This window comes from Ixodes scapularis, unplaced genomic scaffold (genome assembly GCF_016920785.2).
Source record: "Ixodes scapularis isolate PalLabHiFi unplaced genomic scaffold, ASM1692078v2 ptg000178l_1__unscaffolded, whole genome shotgun sequence".
Taxonomy (NCBI): domain Eukaryota; kingdom Metazoa; phylum Arthropoda; class Arachnida; order Ixodida; family Ixodidae; genus Ixodes; species Ixodes scapularis.
The window spans coordinates 1,418,137-1,425,852 of NW_024609927.1; positions in this window are offsets into that span (position 1 = coordinate 1,418,137).

Sequence of the window (7,716 nt, forward strand, 5' to 3'; positions counted from 1 at the left end):
CCTTCTCTATATGTGCAATGCCCTCAGTTTTCGCATGATAACGCGCTTGTTTATCCTTATTGTTTTCCTTTCCCCCTGCGATTCAGTTCGTTCTTTTTGTGTGCTACATGCAGTAGAGACCAAGGTGACCCAGGAGCATTCCATTTCGCGGATTGTAAAACAATAACTATGCAACTTGCCAAGTGTGCCACAATCGATACAACATATTCTAAGCTTCACATGTGACAAGCTGTAAAGTTGGGCGAGTTGGTTGATGGTCATATTTAATGGGTTAAAACAGCGCAAAAAGTCGAAGGAGAAGTAAAAGGAAACACACAGACAAAGCGCTGACTTACACTGAAATTTTATTATTCTGCGCCATTCAGCAAGTAGACGAGATAAAGATACATTCTATCGACCGGATAACACATCATCTTCCCATCAAGCCGACACGTGGCTACACGTATTTACCCCCCTTTCTGATAAAATTCATCTCATCACTAACCAGGCCAAGTGACGGAACACTTATGCACATGCCCTCGTCATGGTTGGCAATAAAAAAAAGTTTCATCAATCTCCCGGACATACTTAGTTTTATGTCGGGCTAAAATCTAAATTTCCTTACACATTAGAGAGCATACAGATTAGTAACAGTAGACGGCTAAGTTGCCAGACGGGGAGGAGCGTAAGGACAGAGAATGTTCCCTCCCCCGGTAATTAACACATCTTCCCGTCTGCCCATTCTAAAACCTTTCAACAGGACAACGGAATTAGGTACACCACCGCACATGCGCACGCGATAAAACGGTTGCGGTGCTTAACTTGACATTGTGTGCCCGCGCGACCGCCTCGATTCACGGCTGCACCCAGCCACCCCAACTTAGCTGCAGCTGAAACACAACTGACACGTTGTACGTACTTTCAATTTTCTTGACGCTGTGAGTCGCCTTGTGCATATACGGCAAGACTACAGGTCTCACCGTTTGTTTTTGCCTTGCCTCAGTACTAGCAGGCCCTCTAAACACCTTCACCAACGATTCCACGACGCCCATGACAACTCCTAAAGGTAAGCCAGCATTTGAGAACCTTTTGACTTGGAATAAAAAAACTGTCCCAAGACCTATGGTGGCACGACTTAAACAAAGCGGTGCGGAGACTGGACAGTGGAATGGCTCTTTTCACTGCCTTAGAGTGCGCGGATTCATGCACTAGGAGCCCTTTCTCATACCTAGGCTCATAGGCCCAACACAAATGCGAGGGCTCACATCGAAGATTGAGATCTAATAATTGTAGGGCACACTCAGAAGTGGTGTCAGACTTAAACTTTAGTCGCGGAGAACGCTTGCCCGAGTAAACATTCTTGTTTGTCAAGAACAATTGTGATTGTATGAAATCACCTGGGAAAAACTCACCCTAAAGTCCACACGATGCATCTTTTAAGCGCGCAACAGTTTCGCGACACTCAAGTTTCGCGAAATGTGCTCGTTCACACATACCGCTTCAAGTGCAACAACGATGACGTTTAGACGTGCGAAAATAGTTTGGGTGTTGACCATAAAGTGGCGCTTCAGTTGAAAGCCAACATCATAATCAGCACCATTAGCCATTCAGCGTCGTGTTCTCCATCTCCCGCCACATTCTAAAAACCGCCAGCACCGCCGGCAGCTCCGCCGCCGCTGGTTCGAACACTCCTTCGTCCCCGCACCGTCCCGTTTTCGGCACGGCGCTCACGGCGCTTTCGCCGGGACGGGGCGAGACGCCGGCTGTGTGAATGAGGCCTAATTGTCTTCGTCCATCGCTGGATTTTTTTTTCGATATGTTACTCACTTTTCCTTCAGTGGTGCTTGACGTGCTTGCGGAAGCCCCGGCAGTATCCATCGTTCGTGGTTTCGGTTTTTTTCGGATTTGGCTCGGCTACAACACCGGCAGTGAAGTGGTCTTCTCAAACAGCTCGCTCCCCCCTCAAAGGCCACGTGAGAGCGTTTCTGAGCGGCCATTGGCAGCGCCCTCAGAGTGATTGATAGGACTCGGCAAAGTTTCAGCAAAAGCTCGCTCCAGAAGCGAAGTGTGCGCTCAACTTTTTTTAGATGCGCGCGTCCTTTTCGCACTCGTTCATACGGCGCAACCATTTCGCGAAACTACGTTTCGCGACACTAGATGCGCGAGAAAAATGCATCGTGTGAACGGGCCTTAAGCTCGCCACCGTTGGCATGCAGTGAATACTCATCATCGGCGCCGAGATAATAGGTAGCTGCCAGCAGGTGGAGTTTTTCTATCAATTCAGAGTTAGATTGTTTCCTTCTTTTTGTTGTAAGCAATAAAAAAACAACTCCCACCAAATCAGATGGTAATAAAGTACTATGAACACTAGGGGTGTGCGAACATTAATATTTTCGAATACGAATCGAATACGAATAGTTAGCTTCGAATATCGAATCAAGTATCGAATAGTCAAAGGCAGGTGCATTTATTCACAGCATTTTTATTTTCACATGAGGGAACTGCAGTTGACATTTTTTTTTTATTTTTAAACTGCAGGTGATTTTTCTGCATGACAATTTGTAATCTGTGAAACTAGAATTTTCGCGGCACTGGTGTTAACGAGAATAAAAACACAAAAACGAAAATTCTAGTTGCAGGGAAGATTACAAGTTGTCATGCAGAAAAATCGACTGCCGAACATGGTCAGGTAGGAGGCGCTCCCTTCGAGCGTAAACTACGCCTCCAGCCACAGAGAAAATCTCTCTCACTCGGCACGGACGTGGCAGGCATTGCCAAGTATTTTATGCTAAGCTTCGCCAAACTCGAATATATTAAGTACCCGACAGTTCGGCACCACCCACACGGATCACTCTCTCTTTAGCAGTGCCTCCACCGCATACGCTGCATCTTTCCATTCTGAACCTGAAAGCAATTTGCTTACCATTGCACTTTTGGCTTAGTGGTCAAATGCTTGCCAAACATCTGCTGGCGGTTTTGAGCCTAGTTGCTTTTGTGACTGTTCACAGCACTGTGACGGGTAGCCATGTGTCGAGTGTTCACTGTGGTGTGAACCGCTTCATCGTGAATTTACAAGTGAGAAGATTGCAGGTGCAGCTTATAACTTTCGCTGGCGCGCGATGTCCACATGTCGCTGTTGAAGGCAACAGCGGTAGTCCTGCCTTTAGAGACACTGTTGAGCTCTGATTTCACCTTCTTTCGGGTGTCGTCATACATTCGTAGCACAAGGGCGCACGAGAGGATAGAGCACGATGGTAGGCGATAGATGGGAACGGCTTCTGTGAGACGTTCTTTGAAGCCGCGGTCTTCCACAATACTGTAAGGCTCCAGTGTAAATGAAGCGCCACCACGGCGGCCCCCTTGCTATTTAGCGCTCGCACCCTCTTTTCAAGCTGGCTTCGTGCGGCGCACGAAGTCTGTCAGCGTCGGTTGATCTTTTCCTGGCGTACCAGTGGTAATCCCACGATACTCTTTCAACAACGCAGGATGCATACTTTGAGATGATTGACACGGGGCGTTCTCGTACCTCTGGGCGTTTTAAGCGTTGACTCGCATGCCGTACATTCCGCCATCGATGCCTGAATCCTTGAAAATATTTCCAAACAGCGCTCCTCTCTCTTTGTTTTGGTGCCGTTCCCCGTTCGTTCATCCGATTCGCAGACGGTTCCCCGGAATCACCTCCATCCGCCATAACACGGGTGTGCGAACGCTGAAGTGAGCACAGTTTAAAAAGTCAGGAGTCGCAAGGGAGCAGAAACTCGCAAAGTACACCGACGCAAACCTCCTTGCACCGACGCCACCAGTTTAGTTTGAAGGGTTTGAAGCGGCCATGCAGCTATGTCGCGGTCAATGGGCCTTGCTTACCGAAATTGAAACCGAAAGCAAAACTTATCCTTGTAAATACGTGTTATCTACCGGCACCGCCGGCAGGTGGACTAAGCAGCCGATGCCGCGAGAATCGTGACAATCGCGTGCTAGCTAGAGCTCGGGCACTTGCTCCTGTACCGAGAACCGCGATGGACGCACCGTGCACACCTGTATTTATCAATTAATTAATAAATACAAGCTTTACTGTCAGCTTTAGAGTGTGGACGGTGCGTCCATCGCAGTTCTCGGGCCAGGAACAAGTGCCTGAGCTGTCGCTAGCACGCGATTGTCACGAGGCTCGCGGCATCGGCTGCTTAGTCCGCCTAATTTCAAATATTCGAGTTACGACGAATATTCGAAAAATACCAAAGGATTGGTTTACGAATCGAATACGAATATTAAGTGTATAGTATTCCATTCGTATTCGAACTTTCGAATATTCGCCCAGCCCTAATGCTCAGTCAAACATAACAAGCTGAGCAGTATATGTGTACCAGCTTTAGCTTTTGATGCAACCTTAACTTTCAATACGCTCAACGCTAGTGTAAAATGTAGGGTGGTTTCAGTCTTAATCAAGCTTACCGTGTGCGTGCTTACACTGTATTTTATAAAACGTCAAACTCGACCCGTTTGCATCTTTTTTCATTTTTGCACACCACAACTTGCGTCCATAAATAACCAAATTAAGACTGGCACAGGATGGCACAAAAAAAAAATTACAGGTTATTTTTTTCCGCAAAAATAAACTACGCATCGTCTGACCTTCATTCTCCGCCCAAAGGTAGCGCTATGTCACAACCAGATGAAAACGTTTCATCGCGAACGGACACCTTATTCATAAGTTGTAAGTGATTCTCTGAAGATTTCAATTGGAAAATGGAGCCCATTTTGCCCCTTTTCGGCTTCTGGTGCCATAGAACCCCATGCATTCGAAAACTCCGTCGGCCGCCATTTTCCAATTAACTTTTCAGAAAATCACCTATAACTTTTGAAGATAAGGTTTTGGATCGGGCTGAAACTTTGACATCTGGTTGTGAAATCAAGCGCTACCTTTTGGGCGGAGAATGAGCGTTCGGCGATGCCTAGTTTGTTCTTGCGGTAAAAAAAAAAAAAAAAAACTGTATTTTTTTTGTACTCAGAATTTTTGTCTGGCCAGTCATTGCATTTATCACTAAATTCGCATTAAAATTAATTCTCATCATTTATATTGCGAGGAGTTAATTTTTAACCTCGGCGTTTCTTTTTTTTTTTTTATAATGACTCCCGCACCAGTCCTACTTTGGGTTTACCAAACCCAACATCTAAACCTGAGTGTAATTTTTGTGTTTTTCAATTCCGTGGTTTTGGTCAAAACAAACACCCGGCTACATAAATGAGACACCTGACCGCCCAAAAAATGTATATTTATTTCTAGGTAGTTAGTTACTCAAGCTAGAATTTTTGATACCCAAATTTATCACGTCATCACGTTTTCCTGGAAATCCACAAAGAGCCAAACACATGCACGACAAAAGGGCCGGCCCGTCATATTGCCGCCCGCAAAGCCGAGAAAGCAACGCTCGGTCACGGACTTCTGGAGGATTCGCGTTCATTCTTGCCCCAGACGTAACTTTTCGCCCTCCTTTCTTGCTCTCGAAAGTGCCATTTCATCCTCGCCCCGAGCGTGCGACGCCCGAACCTTCTTTGCCAAACTTTCGAGATGGTGACTCAGTGTAGATAAGCAGCTGCCAGCGACCTTGTCGAGTCAGCCTCGCTCTCGCTCTCTGTTGCGCTACCGAATCGCCGCCTGCTTTTCTGCTGCTTCGACGCTCCTTCTTTGCTATTTTTTGTTTGGCACAAGTTCGCCGATGAAACCCTTATTTTTCAGATTACTGTTCGTCCTCTCGTCGCCTTCATTCGTGTCAATATAAATCTGATCACATTGAAATGCGTAATTTTCCTCTGAAATCTCCGATAACTGCACGCAGGCAATTTTATATTTTTCAACGCGTCGGCGGTTGTGTTGTGCATGTGTCTCGCCATTTGGCTCAGGACGATTTTCGCATTTTGTTCTGCCCACATTTGCTGGAGACGTGAGCTCGGAGCGTAGACAACTGGCACGAGAACTGGCGCAGCCGTGTGCGTTCTGAAGAAAGCTCGTGCACAAAAAAACAAACGAAAAAACAAGCAAGACACCAGGGATATCAAATTGAGTATATAGAAAAATATCCCACTGTATCGAAGCGCAACCACACACGATTTCTCGCACTGATGTACAGGCCTGAAAGGCGATCCACCGCCATCTGTTGGTTCAGAATCACACTAACCAAGAGTGGGGTTGCACCTTAAGGGGGATTGAACCGCTATTTATTTGTACCCTTCTCCTCCTAGATGGCGCAGACCTTTTCCGCAAATATACATATATACAGTCGGGAGCAAAAGTTTGCGGGGCACCAGAGCACGTGCCGAAATGCATCGCCGCGCCGTGCAACGGCGCGCCGCCGCATTAAAAAGCCGCGCTTTGCGCATGCGCGCCCTTCGTGCTGGCAGTCATGTATCTTTCGCTCGTTTCTGTCCGACTCACTCCTGATACCCGGAGTCGGCGCCAGGGGCGCAAGTTGCCGTTTCGCTGGCTGCGCTGGCTGTCATGCCTGGCGTCCTCTTCAGCCGCCACAGCAGCCGCACTGGGTGACGGAGCGAACGGTTAACCCTAGGGTGCCTTCATGTGCGCTCTGCTTAGGGTGGTGGCATCTCGCCATTTTGTCACACACGTTTATTTTTATTTTTTGTTCAGAAGCGCGTGAAAGAGCGTGTCCCTGCACGCGTTTGTGGCGCTGACTGTGCTATGGCGACATTTTGTTTTCGTCGATTTCCTTGTATTTTTCCCGTGAGCGCGTGCTGTCGGCATGTGGTACTACAAAGGGTGGCATCACCCTAAACAGAAGGACATTGAGGAACCCTAGTTAACCCCCTCCCCTTCCCTACGCGAGCTCCGTGACAAAGCGCGGCGGCTGAAGCAGACGCGCAGCATGACAGCCAGCGAAGCGCTAACTCGCGCCCCTGGCGCCGACTCCTGTTATCAGGAGTGCGTCGGAGAGAAACGAGTGACAGAGACATTAACGCGAACATGAAAGGCGCGCATGCGCAAAGCGCGTCTCCTTAATGCGGCGGCGCGCCGTCCGACGGCGCGGCGATGCATTTCGGCACGCGCTCCCGTGCCCCGCAAAATTTTGCTCCCGACTGTACATACAAAAAGCGAGTTGCATGCTCGCAGCTGCGCATGCAGGTCGGGCGCTCGAGGTGGGCTCGGGCCACGTGCTGTTTACCGCCGATCTCGAGCTAGATCTTCGCTCTGCGTCCCCCCTGGCTACTGCCTACCGCCAACCATTAATTGTTGTGGAAACGCGCAAGACACGTTCGAGGAGCGGGTGCTCCGCTGCCGGTCGCTTCCAAGGGTCGCTTATTTCAGTACTGCGCCGACAACGGCTTCCAAGGGCACTTGACGCCACTTGCAAGACAAACGGAATCATATCGAAGGGCTTCAGTCCAGACAGATAAAGAGGGGTCGGTGGCCAAGTGCAATAAAGAAAAATAAAGGGATCGGTAGCCGAGTGTGCTAGAGCACACCAGCTCGGAGCACGTGAAGCGAAAGTTCGCGCTGTGTTGGCGACGTGCGCGACCGAAAGCGTTGCTGTGGTCGGCCTTCCACGATTGGCCCAAAAGCTGACTATGACGTCGGGAAGGGTACACCATCGACGGAAATAAGAGGAATGAAAGAACTTTAATTTCGACGGTGTTGGCAGTGTTGCTTTGAGAGCGCAATGATTTCAGGCTTCCACCATGCTATTTACAAACACCATCGAACTTGTTGTTCGCAAGGTAATGACGTCA